This window comes from Excalfactoria chinensis, chromosome 5 (genome assembly GCF_039878825.1).
Source record: "Excalfactoria chinensis isolate bCotChi1 chromosome 5, bCotChi1.hap2, whole genome shotgun sequence".
In the NCBI taxonomy this organism is placed as follows: Eukaryota; Metazoa; Chordata; class Aves; order Galliformes; family Phasianidae; genus Excalfactoria; species Excalfactoria chinensis.
In genome coordinates this window covers 31,942,216-31,962,017 of record NC_092829.1, presented here as the reverse complement: position 1 = coordinate 31,962,017, position 19,802 = coordinate 31,942,216, and the positions used below count along the sequence as shown (strand labels likewise).

Genomic DNA, 19,802 nt, shown 5'->3' with positions numbered 1-19,802 from the left:
GCATAGACCAGTTATTATGAGGTAAACACCTTTGTATTTGTGGAAGAGCTGAAGAATTTTAGTCACGAAAGCAATGTAGTATGATTATAGACTCAGAAATGCTTATTTGGGAAGGAGGAAGTGTTTAATTTCAGTCTGCTCCTGCCAACTTTCTGTAATGCTCCGTGCTGCCAAATGCCAAGTTGAATCATTGCTTTTAAAAGTTATTTCCAAGTAAACGTGCATTATACCTGTGACTTAGCAGAAGAAGCTGAATATTAAGAGCACTTTGACTGTTTTCCTGATGAAGATGGCTACTGTGTTTACTCAACTGTACTTCAGTGCTTGATCCTTAACATTTGCATGGAGTTTTCCTGCTGTTAGTTGGCACTTGTTTTCTGTAAAGAGTGGTGATTGAGCGTTGCTGAGTGCGAGTCTGACTTTCCAAATAGGCAACAAACAGCAGAGGTGAAAATCTGTGGTTTCTCGGTTTGTTTAAGCTTTATGAGGATGGCTGATGTAGAAAAATATTAATTGGATAATATACACTTTGTTTTTATTATGAGTCTGGTTTTGCCCAAACCTTGCAGCATAACTGTTGTAGGTTCAGTTTCCTTGTGCGTGCCATTAAATGACAGCTATATACGCCATTACAAAGTCCATGTGCTCTTGCTATTTAAACACTGCCGTTGCTCTGTGCTTTAAAAGCCTCTAAATTCGTTAGTACTCATAACTTACTGATAGGATGTTATTTGAGCTTGCGTTGCAGTAGCAATGATCGATTTTTTGAGAAGGGAGCATATACTTTTCTCCCTACCCCTTTGGTCTGGTGCATGGCACCAAGGGACTAGTTGATTAGCTGTGGCACAGCTGTGAATTGGCTGTTCTTTGACTAGTAGAGTTGTCAGTTTTTCTGTGCAGTAATACTGTAAAGGCGATCCACTGCATTCTGCGTATTGGATAAATATTTCTTTGTGCCAGAAGTAATGAGTGTTATTTATACAGTGATTTCTTCAAAAGTGGATGTTCTGGTGTCACTACAAAAGCTCTACCTGTTTTTCTAATAGCTCATTATTCTGTCTATATCAGAGGCTGTATCAATCCCAAGCGAAGCAGAGACTGTTTTCCCATTCCCATTTTGCTGGAAACAAAGATCAAAGCTCTTTCTGTATTTGGCAAGTAGCTCTTGCCTTGTTTTGTGAAACTGATTTTTTTCCTTTTTAATTATTATTATTATTATTATTATTATTATTTTAATGTGCCTAGATGCCCTCATCTTCCCAGAACAGGTTGGGCACAGGCACTGGGGCACTCCTGATAGGTGCTGGGGTGAGCTGCCTTGCAGTGAGGTGCGGGATTGCTGTTCAGATAGTCCTGCAGATGGATCTTGGGATAACTGCAGAGAAGGCAGCTTGTGGAGGATGAAAAATAACGGGATGTCTTTGAGCACTCTTTGATACAAAGGAGGTTTTAATGGTAATGAAAGTGATTGGTAATCCAGGTTATTTGCTGTGACATCCTCCCCCTTGCAATGACTACTTATGTAATTCCTCTAATTTTCTTAAATTGTAGTGAGAATGAATTGCCTTCTGTCAGCTGCTTTCAGTCCAGCTAGTTTTCCAGTTTGTTTAGCTCTGATAGCAGTTACTTCAGATTCTAACTTTACAATTTGTTTTGGTGCTCCTTCTCTTAGAACAAAGCTGTTCGCTAGGAGTGTGAACGGGTTTGTTTCAAAGCGAATAGAAATTAAACTAGGAAAAAGGCTGAGAGTCTTCAAAGTGAGAATGTTTATTAGCAGAAACACTGCAGGCTTTTGGAGGGCCATTTTTGATTGATTCTGAAATAGTTTGGATGAAGTCGGCCTTCTTGAAGTTGACTTTGAAAGGTGTGTTTTTTCTATTCGTTTCATAAAACATGAGCATTAATAAAATTCGTTTTCTCCTTGTCAAACCCAATTTTCCATTACTCTTCAAACGGGAAAGCTTGAGAGTTAGGAACTTCTGAAAACTTGAAAGGGAAGTTCTTATCCTGGAAAGCCAGGCTTTAATACTGAGTGGATGAAACAACATTTTGTCCTTGTTTTCCCATTGGAAAAGCTTGCTAAAAACAAATAAATCATAAGAGAAAGCTTCTACCTGGAAATGGCTTCCAATTCTCATCCCACAGGTGCTTCCAGAAGGGTTTGCTGCTGTTGTAGGCTGAAGCTCAGGTGCTGGCTTCAGGGTGATTGGTAACCCGGGGACTGTGAATACCTCAGATTAGATTGTGCAGGTGAAGATCTTCCTGCGAAAGCACCAGAGGACTGCATTGTTTCAGTACAAGTTGGTTTTTGTTTAAGCGGTTTATTATTACTTTTAGCACAGAAATGATGCCTCCACTGAAGAAGTATCTGCAGTAGGAGTAAAGGAATGTGCTACTTGAACAGCAGTGTGTTTCAAGGTATGTTTAACCTTGTGGCTTTTAGGGCCTGAGCTTACTTAAGCAATGATCCTGGAGCAGGCCTGTGTAAGACAACCTTTTTCTTCCTCCCACGATCTTACTTTAAGTTTGATCTTTCTTAATTTTCAGGTGTTAAAAAGCACATTCTTTCTTCAAGGTGAAAGGTGTGTCTGAAAGACACTTCAAGGAGGAAAATAATAGAAGAAATTAAGTAATTAAATGTTACAAGTAGGCAGCAAGGACTATCTGTTTAAATAGAAGTAACTTGCATAGCTTACGTGGTTTCTTCTTTATGGATGCTGGAGTCATAAGATCTACCTTGATGCTTTTGAAATCGGTTCTGGGTACAGATGCAAGGGAAGTATCTCACAGTTAGGGTAAGTCACGTCTAACTTCATTTTGCAGTTAGTTCTGTCACATTGACAGAAGCTTCTTAGACTTGTAAATTTATCAGCAAGCCCAGTTAATCTAACAGTTAGAATTTGTTTTAAAATACATAGACTTTAACACCCAGAAATCCCCTGTTACTGCAGCTTTGCTGAGAGTGAAGATGAACTAGATAGTGTGATTGTTAGATACTGGGAGAGCTGGTTAACAGTGACTGAAAATGGGTAGTGCTTTTCAACTCACGGAACTTAAATTGCAAAGCCTTGTGTACAGCAACCCTTCCTCCAAAGGCAGTTTCCATGCAGTTGCTAGGAGAACCTCGTGTCAGCTGGTAGTGGCAGAGATGGAAAATTGGCCATTTCCAGTTTCTCTCTTGAGTCTCAGCTCTTCTGGGACTGCAGCAGTGTTAACCACGGGTGCCAATCTAAAGCGCTTAAAAGGTGTGTGGTGATTATTTTTCAATTCTGAGAGAATGAGTGCAAGCTGGTGCTCTCAAGAGAATGTATTTATTAGCAGCCTCGAGAGCTAGCCTACCAGTAAGTGACATCAAGAGCTTTCATGAAAAGGGCTTTCTTCTTTGAGTAAGATGATTTTAGAGATCAGAATTTGTCTTAACAGTACTAGCAAACAAACACAAAGTCTGTTTCTCTAGGTGTGTTTTGTAATCAACATCTCTGTTATTCCTTGTACGGCTTTTAGCGACAAAACAGAACTTGAAATGAAACAAAAATACTAGCAATAGTGAAAAGATTAGGTATGTCTGGTAATTGGTTAATATGTGGGTACTGAAACAGTTTGGTATTTGCTGTCTTTGCATCTCACACTTCTGGTAGAAGCAGTTCTCCACAAGGTGGGTTTACCAGTAAAATTTGAGTCTAGAAGTCCTGTAGACTTGCAAAGGAGGGTCTCCTTGCTGCTAGAGTAACTGGTTGTGGAGGCAGTGTGTTCTTCACAAATACACAGTTTGTAGAGTAGCTTGGGTGTATTTCACCAGTAAAGTGAAAAAGGGTATTTATTCATTTTCTTTTATTACACTAATAAACGTGAAGGTAATTTGGGTGTCAAGAACAGAGAAGGCTAAATTTCTCACAGATTTCTTTTTCTTTGTTAAACTAGATGTTCTTTACAATGTGCATTCAAATGAAAAACTGAGATGAGGTCTAGTAATTACTAATAACACCACCAGTACCAAGGTCCAGTTATGTACAGGTGTTCACTTAGAACTGTGTTAAAGCAATCTCTACTGTTTTTTTTATCTTAATTATCTTAAGGTTTATGGTTATTTCTTTAATGTTAAATTTTGTTAGTAAATCTACCTAATAGAAAAACTGCAGATATTGGAAAAAATAGAAAAATTGGTGCTATTACAGACACAGAATGGACAAATGAAGACAGACTTTCATCATTTAACATCTGTCCCCTGAGAATTTATGTAGGCATGCAGAAGCAATTCCTAGCATTGACAGCATTGCAGTTAACCCTTGTCAGTGCTTTACGTTAGTGCACCTTGATTATGGTGAAACACAAAGTTCCAAGTGGAGTAGATTTTGTTTGCAGTGGAATGGAAGTCTGAGCGTGCAGACTATAGGTTGTCCACTGTGCTTTCTGGTGGAAAAATATATCACCTTCAGTTGAGTTTGTTCAGTCTTGGTTTGTTAAGCTATTGGTGGCTACTGTACTCCAAAGCCTGTTGGCTGTATCAGAGATAGCTAGCTGTTAGCATAGGGTCTGAATTTGCTTTTAAGACAGATTTCTCTCTCTTGATTGTTCTGTGCACTGTTTTCTTCTGACCCTTTGTAATGCCTAAATATAGTCAGTACTTTTCTTTGGGGATTTTCTCTGGGTAGCTGAGCAATAGATGCATAGCAGCAAAGTCAGCTCACACCCTGCGAGGTCTATTAGCTGGTGCTTATTACCGTGCCTCCAAACCAGTGATGCTTGCAGGTCCCAGCTGGTCTGAGGAGGCAGCACAGCTGCTCTCAAGCTCCATGAGGAATTAGTTTCCACCCAGAGCTGGTTCTGCACAGAGCAGGTGTGTGCGCCATGGTACTGCTGTGCCGTGCAGCTCTGGGTGTGTCACAGAGATGCTGCTTTTTGTGAGCTGCTCGCACTGTCTTTTTGCTGGGCTTTTTGCAGAAAGTGGGGGAAGCAAGAGGGAGCACAAACACTGGGCCCTGGTTAACTCTGCATTGCTGTTGAGCACTGGGCTATGCTGGGCCTGATGCAGGAGGAAGGTTGATTGAGGAGGTTCTGGTTCTGATGCTCCCTGGTGTTAAGGGCAGTGGCTCTGAGCTGACTCTGCTTGGGTGGACCCAGGCTTTGTTGCAAGGGATAATGCTGCTGTGGCTCAGCCTGCCTTTGTCCTAGGTAATGGGAGTCTGTCTCTTTGTATTGATTCAGTCTGCAAACAGTGGGCTGTGTAAAAGTGGGTCCTGAGTTGACTGAGTTATCCACTCTTAAGTACTGCAGCTGCTGTAACTCTTTTTCTCCTCTATGTTTGGAGAAAGCAAAACAAACTTTGCATTGTGGTGTCTCATTTTCATCCCGATAGACAGAGTTAGAAAGTAATAATATCTTCTTAACAGTGGAGCATAGCATTCATTCCCATAGCTCTATAAAACTATCTGGTGTGAAATATATACTTTAGCACATCTCCAATTAAATTAATCTGCTTCCAGTATACTTTTGAGTATACTCAAAGGGCTTTTTTAAATTAAAAAATAAAATCAGCAAAGGCAAATCCTGAGACTTTCAGTGAAGTATCTCCTAGTCTAGAGTTTGAGTCATAGGTGAAACTGTTTAAATAAAAGATTGGTGGGACCTGGAGTACTGATCTGTTGGAATTAAATGCAGCTGGTGCCTCCCTTGTAGTCTCAGATGTTTGTGATTGAGGCTGGAGTGCAGGTGCCCTTTGTCTGCATGAAGCACACCTCACCTGCTGGCCTTTGTGAAATTTATCAAGGTGGTATGGTTTGGGGTTGTCTCATTGCCTGGAATAAAGACTGTGACACTTGTAAGGTAAGTGTGCTTTATCTGGAAGGTTCGTGTGTTTGGGTAGATGTCCTTAAAGAGCTGGCCAGTCATAGGACTGAGAGTTCGTCTCGAGGATGACTGCTTGAGAGTTGTTTAGAGAGAAGAAAAGTTAAACAGAGGTGTTTTAGCTTATAGAAGGGCTTACTCCACCGAATGGTGACCTGATTTGGCAAAGAGGCTTTAGGCACTTATCTGTGTTATCTAAGTCTGGGTCTGCCCCCCAGCCCTACTAGGAAGGAGAAGGATGGCAGCTCTGAGATGCAGCCAGTCTAATCTTTGGGGTGCAGACATCTTTTCCTGCTTCTGCATTTACCTGCTCAGTGTTTAGATAATGCCTGCATTGAGCATCAGTTCTCCTTGTTTTTTTCCCTTTTGGCAACATTTCAAACTAAGCCAACTAAGTCTAATGGTGTACCCCTTATTGGGACGTTGTAATTAGACATTAGATACTATGTTTTCTTTTAGTGACTGTGACGAAAGCTTACACAAAGTTGACCTAAAGCAATAAAGCCATGTTACGTTTGAACTATCCCTTATGCTGTTAATGAGTTTTCCTTACTTTTTTTTCTAAACTTCAGAAGTTGGATTTTTCCTTGTGTGCCCTGGCAAATTATTCCAGTGGCAAGGAGGATGCAAATCCTAGTCTAGTATCAAATAAAAGCTACTTGATCTAGAAGGAAAAAAGCAAAAGATGAAAAGTTTGAAGTCTTTGTGATTTAGATTGAGCAAGTTGTTGCTTAATTTTTTTTTATGTATTTCAGAAGTTGATTGTCCTAAGTGTAAAAACTCAATATGTGTGTTTATGTTGAGGGGGAAGGTTGGGCAGGAAGGCATTGTGATGTTTCAAAGCTTGTTTTAAAACATGGACACTGGAACTCTGGGCAAAGCTTCAGTGATTAGCATGAGGGTGAGTGTGCTGCTGGTAGCTCTGCCCCTTCTTCTGTCACACAACCCTTCCGATTTTTGCAGCATCCTGTGCTCAGCTCTCTTCTTGGCATAGTTAGTAGCTAGGGTAGTCCCAATGATGGAAGTAGACATTGATGTTCCTTCCTGTGTGTATGTGATCTTACTTTTGGTTTGCCATATTGAAGTCAAATCACTGTTAGGAGGAACCTCTTGCCCTAACTAGACTTTGATCACCTCTGAGCTTCGCAGTTGCTAATATTTGCAGATTTTGCCTTTAATTGCTTGGTCCCAGGCACAGGTACTGTAGAGGCAATGTTAAGCCTAAAGCTAATCTGGGCTGCACGCAAATAGAATATTACCTTCTTTCTCTTTCCCTAGTGGGCTCCTGTTTATCTAATTAGTTATGGGTACACAAATAGACATGTAACCCTCTATAATTTCAGATGATGCAGCTAAATATTATGAGTGGTAGCCACCTTTGTGAAACATGTGATTATGGTGATGCTTGTGACAGAAATAGTGAGACTGTACTTCATTATTTATTTGTTCAATATTTGTATTATGGCAGTCAGGGGACTTCTGAATACAGAGAAAGAAAGAATTGCTTACTGTATGATCTGCTTCGTTTTCAAGTGAGTAATGTAAGAGATGTTAATAAATAAGCTCCGGAGTAATTCCTTTAATTTTCTGATTAGCTTCTGTGGCTGTTGCAAGAGCTTCCAAAATGTGAAGCAAATGTGAAAATCCATGGAGTGTTCCTTTTAAAAATGTTTCCTGAATGCAGTAGATGTACAGGAGAGAAGGCAGGAAATAAAAGGAAGTATTTCTGTACTGTGGATCTGACTGAATTGTGCGTGTCGAGACTTGCTCTTTCCTCTCTACCAAGCGTGAGCTGGTGTATATTTATTTGAAATAATGCATAGGTTGTGTTTCAAGTCAGCCTATTTTAAGTTGTTTAGATTAACTTCCCTTAAAGTAGTTCTTAGGAAGATGGAATTTAGTACTGCACTGGAATGTTTAAACATGCTCATTTTTTCCAAGGAAGCTGAAAAGCCTATTGCACCTAACTGCTATTTAGTGCAAAGTGCTGTCCAAACTTTTGGAAAGGAAGCCAGAAACAGCAAACCAGAATCATTTAAAGAATATTCCATTCCATACATCTGAAAGCAGTTTATGAAAAATGTTGTTAGAAACCTCAGATGGCACCCTTCAGTTTAAAGGGATAGTAAAGTGACTCATGCTACAAAATAAAACTGATCTATAGTGCTTTTTGTCTCAGAATAGGAAAAGGGATTGACTCTGGATATCAAGTGCTGACCTTTATTGCATTTGCATTAGCCAGAGTTATTAACATTGTATTGTAGAGGCTGTGGCACATTTTTGGCAAGCTGGTACATTCCTCTCTTTCTCTGTAGCTTCCTCCCACTCGGGAGCTTTTGTCTCTCTCCATCTGCTTTTCGGAGACAGAAATGCTGTACGCATGCCGACCTCTGAAACTGTAACTTGAGTTTGGGTTTGACGTAAAGCTAAATTGTTACCATAAATTCAGACTACAGAAATAGGCAGAATTAGAGAGCTCTGTTTTTGTATTTAGATGGGAACAAATATAGTTGAGTTGTGGGATCAGCCTCTAGGAAGTGAACTGCCCAGACCTTTGTAACCATTACCCAGCAGAGCTGAGAAACATTTGCTGTGCCAGTTGATTGTGCTGCGTGGGTTGTGTGTACTGCTTTTCTCCATCCAGAGAGGGTGATAGGAAAGGTTATGTTAAGTTATATATATAAAATAAACGCTAAAAAAGCTATAGGGATGTGTACATAAGCCACTCGTATTAATACAGGTGTATGATAGTGATGCAAACCACTTTTGTTTTTAGCAAATAGGAACTTACTCTATGTTATTAATAAAAGATCTTAGTCTGTTGCATGAGGTTTTTATTGAAGAACAGCGGAGTCAATAGTTGTTAATGTACGTTGTCCATGTCAAACCTATAGCTGTGGTACCACTACACTTGAAAATAAAAATGGCTGTGTGCCATGAGCTGGTACTTTGGAGGATTCTTTAAGTGTTGCTGTATTCAGAACCCTGGTAATGAGGAACTAGGATGATCTGCGTGCTGCAGACACAAGAGGTCTTGTGTGAACAGCTTTGGAATTTTGTGTGTGGTTGTTTCTAAAACAAGATAGTAGCTCTTCCCCTCTCACTCTGTTTGTATGTAAACATACAGAGTAATTGAAAAGCTTGATTCATCTTAGGCTGCTTTTTATTTTTTGAAAGGTATGTGAAAAGAGGCGTTCTCCTTTAAATAGATATTAAAGTGGTTTAGGACTAGTATTTAAGCAAGTGTTTTGATAAAGCAAGAATGAATTTGTTTTTAAAGGCGTTTCTCTATGGAGTTTAACACAAGGCTGAAAAATTGCATCTCAGATGAGAACTGAGAAATGGAGGTGGAAAACAAAACCCCCCACAATCAAATCAACTGAATTTTCATTGCCTAATAGTTTAAAGATGGGACGCTATCAGTAATAATACTTTTCTTATTCTCTGGAAATTTTATGTACTACTAACAATAGAAAGTGGGTCTAATCCTCATTAGGAGGAAACACAAAGTGTCCCCTCTGAAACAAGGAGAGATGTTCTTGTTCCCTCGTGTGTTGCTGTTGGTCAGGCTTTGTGTCTGCGGTCTTACAGGGCAGAAAACTGTTGTGTAACATGTCCTGCAGTTCTTGGACCTGTGTGCACAGCAGCACTGAGTCACAAGCGGTTACTTTCAAAATGAGTAAACTAGATACTCCTTAGGAAAGAAGGGGGGAGAAAGATTGCATGCATCCCCACGGAGCAAGGTTTCTGGCTATCACTGTTCTTTTAGTCATTGGAAGTTGTTGTCCATGAGTGTCTTTATCGTTGTAGCAATTATGCCTAGTTACAAAACTTCTGAAGCACAAAACAGCCAGTAGGTTGATAATGAGAGGCATCTGGCAGCCTTCAGACATCGATTTTTAACTGGCAGGTATTTAAAAATAAAAAAGGGAGTGTCAGAGTTGGTAAATGTTCTCTGAGATTGACTTGGAAGTTCAGTGATGCTTAAGTGGGGTTCAGCCCTAGTGGGGAAGCATTGCATCATGCTGGCTCGTGCTACTTGCCGAAACTATTGGTGTAGCCAACGGATTTCAAATTCTCGGCTATCACATAACCCTTTTAGCTGCATTAAGTTCACGTGTTTAATGATACACTAGCATTAAGGCTTTTCTGTCTAATCTATTGTCATTGTCTATACTGACTAACCACTGTTCGCATTTTATGCCTTTTACATGCTCATAGAAGTTATATTGAACTTGAAGTCATTGGCTTTTTGTAAGGAATGGACTAAGTGTTTTGTTCACTTCAATAAAGCTGGGTAAGGGAAACTTTCCTTGGGCATGTCTTGCTTTCTTTTGTCCGTGTGGGCAAACCAGTTTTTCTTGTTCAGTGGTAACCAGCATAATGTGAAATGCACATATTTGCGTGGCAGTTCCTTCTTTTTATTTGCAATCAGTGTTTTGGGGGGATTGTTTCAGTGTTCTCCCTTTCAAACTTATACCAGTCCTGACGTTTCAAACTGTGAAACTAATGAAACCAATGTATGCCCAAGGAAAGCTAGCAAAAAATTCCCGTATTCAGCAGACAAAGACCTGTTGTGCATACCAGTTGTAGTACACTCCTGTTCAGTGTAATGTAGACAGGTGACCTTATGGGGACTTGAACTGTAACATTTAGTAGCATTGTTCAGATTGTACCAATTATTTCTGAAAGCACAATGTCTGTTAAGCCCTCTGAGAAATTGGGCTGGTACAGCTCCCTGTCAGTGCTCAGGAGAGCTGGGCTGAGCTTGTTGCTGACTTTCACATTGAAGACTGACCTATGGTATTTCTAGCTCTGGAGGGGGATTCCTTATTAAGGCTGTATTTTTTTTCCTTAAGTAGATGGATACCTGCAAGACAGAATAAGAAACTGTTGGTAGAGCCACAAGCCATTGAGCTCAGTTCTGGTTTTAGGGAATACTGACATTAAAAACAATTAGCATGAGAAGGATTCTCGAAACAGAAAGTCCTTTGATTTTTCTCCAGACTCATGCAGCATCAAGGAATTCTACAGCACGTTTCTTTTTTTTCTTTGTTGATGGTTGTCAGCAGTGGGCATTAAGTAGGGTGAGATCTAATAACAGATGTGGAGATTTTCTTTGGGAAAGAGGTGAGAACCATTTCATAGAATTACAGCACGGAAAAGATAATTTATGTTAGTTAGTCCAGCCTTTGCAGCTTTGTAAGCTAAACGCTGTCTCTTTAGATGTCCAAGTGGACTGGGTGGAGCTGCCTCATAAGCAGTGTCTGTCCTGTAGTTCACTGGTAAAGAAAAGTGTTCTGCTTCACTGTGCTGAAGCCTTTTCTAAATGGATGTTTTGCTAAGGAACTACTGCAACTCCGTTAGAGCTGTGTATCTGCTTAACTGCTGAGTGCTGCTAGCTTCTGGAGGAAAGAGTTTGTCAATAAGTCTTTTTAATAAAGTGCTTCTTGTTAGTGAATAGCACTTTTTCCTTGGATGTGTGTGGAATGAGCTTTTAGTGGTACAAATGAATCTGCTTTCTCTGCTTAAATGCCTGCTTTAGCCATAGGGAATATTGGCTGTTGGGATCCATAGTCTTGTTTCAGGTCAGATTTTCCTACGCTTGATCAGAATGGTGTTGATAAGTACACAGTTTTGAGTGTTGTGGTCATTAGGTAGGCTTTGGGATGTTCTTGGTTTCATGTTAGTACCTGGATCTTCACTTCTTCTATCAGGTAATGTTTATGCTTTTTGAATGTGTGATAACAGATGGGATTGGTGCAAATCTTTTCATTCACTTTAAGTGATATTCATTTATGTAGAACCTCATTTTTCTTCTTTACTCATTTGTTTTTGGTATTTGTTTTGAATATGAGCTGAAAAATTGAGCAGGTAAGATGCATTTTCACTGGTAGAAATATTTGCTCAGGCGTAACTTAATGTATTCACTAGCACGCTCAAACAGGCACCAAAAATCACTGAATTGTTTCTGAGGATACCACTCCCAACCTTTCTTCGTCTGGCATGCTACTTTGTTCATCTGCTTGTGGAAATGAGTTGAAGATGGAACAGCTGCGTGCTGGCTGTTTCAGTTTTAGTGTGGTTTAGGGTCAAACACAAATAGCAGTGCTTAAGTTGGAAATAGGGAGGACTGCACTGAACTGATTAAAATTGTAAATACGTTAGAGTTTTACCCAGAGCACTGAGCCAAGATGGTTGCTTGTTTTGGAACAGAGTTAATTAAAGTTTTGTTCAAAGGCTTTTTTGGTTAACTCATTAAATCTGTTTGGGAGATGCTGATTTGTAGGAAACCAGTTAAAGATGCACTGTTCTTTCTTGTTCTTTTTTTTTTTCTTTGCCTTTTTTATTGCTGTTTCTATTGGCCTTTAAATTCCTTGTGCCTTTAACAAAGACCACAAGACTCACAGGTAAAGGATTGTCCAAGGGAGCAGAAACAGTTTGGCACAGCATGTACCTACTTGTAAGAAGAAGTTGAGCTGTAGCAGAGGAGCATGCATGTCGTGTTGATTACTGAGTCATGCGTACATGTGTAGATGGGTTACTTGTGAACATGAGAGAGGGAAGTTTCTGGTGTGGAGTTCTATAGCCCTTGACTGCTACCCTGAGAATTAGCTTCTGATACATGGCACTTCCTATCAGCCTTTGTCAGAGGCTTGCTGAAAATCCAACTACTTTTATCATCTTTAAACAACGCAGCTAAATGTAGTTGACAAATTCTGATGGATGGCTAAAATATATTTGGATATTTTTTGTCCTTCATATTATGAGGTTCAAAATTTATTTTGAGAGGCTAAAATTTGGTAATAGGTTATTTTCTCTAATTGTAAAAGTGTCAGATATCAACCAATTAATATTGGCTGTCCTGTGTGTTGCTGAAGCTCTCACTGCTGTTCTTTGTCCACAACTTCTTGTGAATGACCTTATCCTAAATCAGGGGTCACAAGTTGTTCTTAAAATTGCTCCTAGCACCCATTTAATGCAAGTGCAACATTTACTATCCTCTGGTATAGAAGCTGGCTTCTGCAGGTGCATATTAGTAGTTTGGTCCTTTGCTCTTTACAGTCAGAGCTCTTTAATGTGCACTGTCCAGGCCCAGTGAGTTGCTTGTGTTATTTGTACCAACATTACACCTGCTGACATGTGTGATGATACTGTGCCCTAGAAATATGTGAGTGATTTAGGTTGGATGACAGTAGCTAAGATGAAAGAGCCGTGTGTTCTGAAATATCAACGTATGTAACCATGGGGATGCATCATTTCAGTTTCCTGAAAGTAAGAATTCACTTTCATCACAGTTATAAACAGGGAAGTTGTGCTGCTGTTGAGGAGACAGCTGTCTCCCTGTCTGATCACATTCATTCCAGTGTGTATCACAGCTGTCAATCAGGCTCTCTGTTTTTGACTGCAGGAGCAAACTTAGCCATCATTAGCATGAGTCTTGTGTTGTAAGGTTAAGCAGGGGAGAGAGACAATTTGCAACTAATTCTAAACAGCTGGTTGAGGCTTCCTTGCTTTGTATTGCATTTAAAAGGTTAAATGCACCAATTAAGGAGGTTTTCTGCAAGGAATATCATTTCCCTGATTTTGTTCATTTTGAATCTGAACGTAGCTGCCCCTCCTGCTTGTGCACACAGGAGGAATGGTAGTGATGTGGAAAAGGTGTGGTTGGCAATAACTTTGGACCTCCATGTTCAGGTAACTGTTGCTTTGTTGCAGGTTATTGGAGGGAAAGAAGTATGACTCATGTTGAGTAATGCCATGCTGCCATCCCCTGCCAAGAGATCTGTGGGCAAATGATTAAGGGACACTTCCTGGGGTTGGGGATGTTAGAGCAAGACTTGCTTTTGTGCTCCCATCGCGCTGTTGCAATTTCAAGTCTGACTTAAGTTTCTTGCAGATCATCAGTTGCATGTTTGTGCACTTCTGTCGGGGTAACTTAATACTGCGTTATGTCCTCAGGAAAAAACAAAACAAAAAACAAGTACTTCTGCAGCTCTTTTCCTGTCCTCTTCTGATGGATGTGTATAATGTGGTTGAAAGAGCCAAATCCATTGATGCTTTGGCATATAAGGGCTGCTCCAGAAATGTCTCCTGTTGGCCCAGTAGGTTGGAGGCAGCTGTAGGTGGTATGGCAGGAGAAGCTGAACCCTCCCACAAATTCCGTTATATTTTGTTGCAGTGTGACAGATGGCACCTTGCTGGTGCAGTATCAAATAGGGTTATTGTCCTCTTTGTATCTGTTGCAGTTTCCATGGAATCAAATAGGGGGCATTACTTTTGGAGTGACCTACATAAGGAAGGAACCCTAAGCAATAGTTAACTTAAAATAGAAACTAGTACACAAGATAGCAAGACTATATTATGTTAGTGCCTGAAGGCATCCATTTAGATGAAGTGTGAGGTGAAATAATCCTCTTCAAACCAAGCACTTTCTTCATTTTTACTGGATTCCTGGAGCAGAACTTAAAATTACACTGGGTCAGTAATTGCTTTTATTCGTGTCTGAATCAGTGCTATAAAACTCTTGTCCTGCAGACTGTTAACAGTGACACAGGGGAAGTATCAAGAGGCTGTCCAGGTATGCAGTGACAGGGATAGGAAAGTCAGAGACCACTAAGCTGAGTCTGTAAAGAGATGCAGAGAAACAAAATTGCACCAAGAAGGGCTGCTGCAAGTGTATCAGCAGACTAGGGGAAATGTAGGATGTGTACATGATACCTTTTTGTCTTGGTCTTTACTGGTAAGATTTGTCTTCAGGAATCTCGGGTCTCTGCTGATGGGAAAGCCTAGAGCAGTGAGGACAGCCTCGGTAAAGGATTCGAGTAAGGGACCGTTTGAACAAATTGTGCAAGTCTGCGGAACCTGGACTTAGAGTGCTGAGATAGCTGTCTGGTGTTGTTGCAAACCTATTCTTGACTACCTTTGGAACATTGTGACAATTGGTTAAGATTTCTGAGGCATGGAAAAAGCAAACATTAGTCTTCCTTCCAAGAAAAAGAGAGCTTTTTATTTTATTTTATTTATTTATTATTTTCAAGAGAGAGTTTGGAGGCTTACTGATTGATTGGCCTCCCTTTACTTGAGCAGGAGTGGTGAGACCTGACAGTCTCCAGAGGCTCCTTCCAATGTAAACCATTCTGTGATCCATGGGAGAGTGATGGAAGGAGGTCTTCTGGAAACAATTTCCAAGTGTATTAAGGGCTAGAAGGTGATTAAGAGTAGTCAGCATGGGTTTATGAAGGGTGAATTGTTCTTGGCCAACCTTGTGATGAACAGCTAATGCTCTGATTTTAACACTGACTGGTGATGTTTTCTGCCATAATGATATACTGGAGTTACTGATAAACTGCTGAAGTAGAAGCTTGGTAAGTGGTGAGGTAGACTGCAAGCAGACTGAGCTGCTGTGCTCAGGGGGTTACAGCTGTTGGTGTCCAGTCCAGACAGAGTTGTGGGACTACTGGTGTTACTCTAGGGGTTGTTAATAGAGCATGGACTGTTGAACATCCTTTGTAATGGTCTAAGTAATAGGACAGAATGCGCCCTCGGCAAGTTTGCAGATAACACAAAATTTGGAGGAATGGATGACACAACAGATGGTTGTCTTGCCATTCACAAGGACCTTGACAGGCTGAAGGAATGGGTTGACAGGAAGCTTATGCTCATCAAGCCTCTGCAAGCAAATCTACTAGCAGGTGTCTGCATACCAGCACTGTCATCCCACTGTTCTTACCGTTGGCAGACTGCTTGTACTCAGACTGGGACAACAGAGCCATTAAAACACTGTGGCTAGGCTAAAAATATGCAGAACTGTTTGTAGAGAGCTATCAAAGTCCAAAAGAAGAATGTGATAACAAAGCATTTATTTAAGGGTATTTTGAAGTGTTGAGAAAATTATTTTCTCAGCTCTAAACAATTATTAAAATGAAACTTGATGCTGAAGTTCAATAAATCAAGGAATGTGAAATTACCCAGTGTCCATTTTATGTAAAGGTTTGTAAGCTGAAATTTCTACAGAGTTGCTGCTGCCTGACCCCATGTTGCTGAACCCACTATATATTTTGCTTTCTTGATACAGTTTTTAAGTTATTCTTTTGTGAAAATGAAATACTTTTTCAGATGTGTTTGTGTCTTCAGAACTAGTGTTGCCATTCTGTGTTTTTGTTTAAGCACATCTTTTTGGGTTCAGATGTTCACAAAGTCTTGCTTTGCAGTTCTCATCTTTAGAAATGTTGTAGCTGGAGCTAACAGTTGCATGAAAAGTTGATTATGAAAAGACAAGGCAGTTAAGTGTGAAGAGTAAGAGAAGGCTAAATGGTCTGTGAATAACTAAATAACAGTAACAGAACTGCTGGTATTTATGTAAAGCATCTCGTAAGTGATTGTATTAAGCATTTGATAAAAGAAATTGCAAACCAATGGAAGGATTTGAAGAAAGGTGACCTAAATTGGTTGTCACACATAACTTGCATAATAACAAAAGACTGTATGAGTTGTGGAAGGTTTGCATAAATTGTAAGATTCTGTTGTGACCACGCTTGAAGGAAGAAGTTTTATTGCATCAGTGCTGAATCAGGTCTGAGAAGCAGATAATAGTTTATGAGCTTCCAGAGAAAAAAATGGAATAGCAATGAATGATGCTTGAAAAGTGCAGTTTATCGCGTCTCTGCCAGTTTGTTGTGCATCTTCATCACAGTCTGAGAGTGTGACATCTTTCCATTGCTTTGTGCTTTAAGGAACAGTGTTACGTGACTGGAAAAACATCACAAACCTCTAATTCTAGGTTGTTTCTGGAATGGAGACTCATCAACATAGTTAAGTCAAAACAACAGTACCAGAAAAACAGCTCGCCTTATGTGTTTAGGCAAAAAGAGATGTGAACTTGCTGCCAATAGTACTTGAGGGTGTTAATCTATACCCAGAATGCCTTTGTGGGCTTTGTGGATACCTTTTTACTTATGGCTGCCTGGCAGATTTATTACAGGTGAGAGTGGATTTTAATGGTGCATCAGTGTTAAACGTCCACTTGTACTCAGGTGGTGAAGTTGTACGGTGTGGTTGGTTTATGTGAGAAGGCAGAAGCAAGCAAGGCTTGTGGGATGTTTAACTAAACAGTTATATCTCCATTAGCATGTTGGATCTTAAAATAACATTCCACAGGCTGCATAGATTCTAAGTCACTGTTCTACAGCCACATTTAAAGGCACTTCTCAAGCTAATATAAAGTCTGAACTTCTGAAGACTTAAATATGCTTCAGCATTTTCTGTTGACAAATGCACTGAAGTGTCTATACAAATCATAGCGCAATCAATTGCGATCAGTTTGGGAATTTCTTAGATAATCCTTGTCTGGAGGAATGTGTGAATGGAAGGAGGTTCCTGTTTTAATCCTAGTAATGGAAGCTGGAATGTGTGCTGTCTGCTGGATTGTTATTTGAAGTGGATGCCAGAAATTCTTACGATAAAACAGGCGATAATCATTCTGCCAATTTAAGGAGATGTCAGTTCCACCTGTAAAGTTTGTAGGAAACAACCTGGAGAACTTGATCCAGAACGAGACTCTGTGTTGGTCCCGGAATACCTCTCACTTAACCAGAGTTTGGATATGTGGCTGTCAGAAGGCAGTCTGACTGCATGACCTCCATTTTGTTGGTTGTTTTTTCCTGTGAAATTGATCTTTGAATTTTGAGATGCTTTTGGCAAGGAATTGATAAGAAAAATATTTATACAGTTGCAGCTGTATGGTTCTTACTCACAAAGGTACTTGATTCCAGATGTCCAGATCCAAGCAGGAATGAAATAGGGTTGATTTTATTATTAAAGGCATTGCAGTCAGTCAGCTTCCCTGTACATGCAGCCGAGTGGCCACTGGGTACATGTGAACATGGGTACACTTGGTGAACATGCTGAAGTTATAGTGTAGTTAACTAGATCTTAAGAGATGGTTTTGTTTTTCCTTTTAAAATAGGAATGATTATGGCAGTGCTGTATGTGAACCCCATAGCCTCACATCACAAGTGGGTCAGCAGTCCAGGAGGCGATAAAAATCGAATGGAAGGTTTTTGATGAACTTTGTTCAACCTGAAATTGGTCCTAAATTTTGCTCTTGGATCTTGCTGAATTCAGTTTAAGCTGAATTCCAAGTGGAATGAGAGCAAAACAGTTTTCTAACAACTCTTTGAAGAGCTGATTTTGTTGCTACAAGCTTGCACAAAGCTGGTATAGTGGCTTGTACTCTAGCTGCATTTTCTGAACACTTCACGTATCAATCTTTTCCGTATATTAACCTTCTATCACTGTTGACAGTAGCACTTGTGAATGTAGCAATTTGTTTTCTGAAAAACAGATCTTTAATCCTGGTTTTCTTTATAGTAAAGAGTGCATATTTTATGAGAAATTTAACTGGAACCTGTAAATGTTGACATCTGATTAATTCAGTCTAGATTATGTGATTTGCTTTATCATTGTCTGAAAAGTACAGTATATAAGTGCACTTACCGTTTGAATTAGACTTTAATATAAGCAAGCTCAAGTTTGACTTGGTAAATTGTCTATGTGTTTTGCTTTCATTTCCATAGTGTTCTTTGTTATCTGATAAAATGATAACCTGTCTCTCAAAAATTCATAGCTGTTATTCTCTCTGTTCTCAAGTAAGATTAAAATGAGTTCTATTAAATTCATTTAAAAACTTGAACTGGAAAAAAAATATAGGCTGCTTGCGATCTCATCTACAAGCTTTTTTTTCTTCCCCATCTCACTTTCAAATGCAGCTATCTAGAAATACAAACGGATTGCTGACACTCGATAACTGAACTAAATACAAGAGCAGGCTCATCCAACCGTCTCATTCAAGTAAACATTTTCAAGGGCTCAGCACTAAAACAAATCTCACTGAATGAGGCTTTAATGTGGTTTTCAGTAGAAGTTTTCCTAAGAGATGATTGTTATGTTGTATGTTGCTGTCCATTTGCATAAACTTTGAGGAAAAATATGGAGGTCAGTGCTCCATCTTGGGGTGAAATGGTAACTAAATATCAAGGTTAAATAAATAAAAATTAAAAACAAATTAAAAGCACAGTGAAACTCTGTGTAACATAGGCAGTCAAGTAGTTGGGCCAAGTCTTTTTGTCAGATGTATACTTGAGAAGATAGAATTTTGACCAGTAAAGCAGTAATTTTGTTTAGAGGTAGGAACTGGTAAAGCCCACTTAGGAGCTCTGCACTTTGTTATTGACTTGCTGGGCAGCTTGTTCCCTCTGGACTTGGAGCCAATCCTCAGGAACAGGGAAAATGAGCCTACCTGTTCCTTATGTTGTAGTCAATCCAGGTGGGTTTGGGGACCTGGTCCTAAAAACAAACAAAACCCTTGAAAAGCTGTAAGAGCATCAGACGTCACATATTTCCTAAGCAAAAGAATGCAGCTTTCTTAGTGAACAGACCTAGTTATATTCTAATAAATTCTGATTTTCTCTATTGGAAGAAATAGCAAATATTTTGTTCTAGTAAGCCAATTGTGGGAACTTCAAAACAGAGTGGATATAGCAAATGAAAGCTTTCACGCGGGAACATCTATAGAGCTTAACAAATTCACTGCTTCTAGTTTCCTGGAGCTGACGTGTTCACTGGGATTTCTGAAATGGGCTGTACTTGGTTAGAAAAGCTTCCATGTTCTTGGGCAATAATTGTTCTAGATGTGTATTTTGAAAGCTAAATAAGTAACTAGTAAAACTGCATTTATTATCCTGATCTCCAAATCTGAATGCTTGTTACTGCTTTCCTGACAGGATGTTTTGAAGGACAGTGTGTCCCTCCCTTTGGGTCAAGGCAGGACAGGGAACGGATCTTCATCCTTAGGAGCTGGAGCCATTTTAAACAATGATGCACCTTTGATATATGCTTGCTTGAAGAGGACAGTGGTATCAGCTAGACACTTCCTCATATTGTTGTTTACTCAGAAA

General features: G+C 39.7%; 1 protein-coding gene across 9 annotated transcripts in view; it reads left to right on the top strand.

The window, feature by feature from the left end:
- Positions 1–19,802, top strand: part of NUMB (NUMB endocytic adaptor protein) — a 93,892-nt gene that overhangs the window by 12,877 nt on the left and 61,213 nt on the right. The window contains exon 1 of one of the 9 annotated variants that reach the window (XM_072339037.1): positions 5,720–5,823. The exons of the other annotated variants lie outside the window; for them this stretch is intronic. The gene's annotated coding sequence lies outside the window, so the exon portion shown is untranslated. Of the gene's footprint in view, positions 1–5,719; positions 5,824–19,802 lie in introns of those variants that run through there. 9 annotated transcript variants of the gene reach the window in all.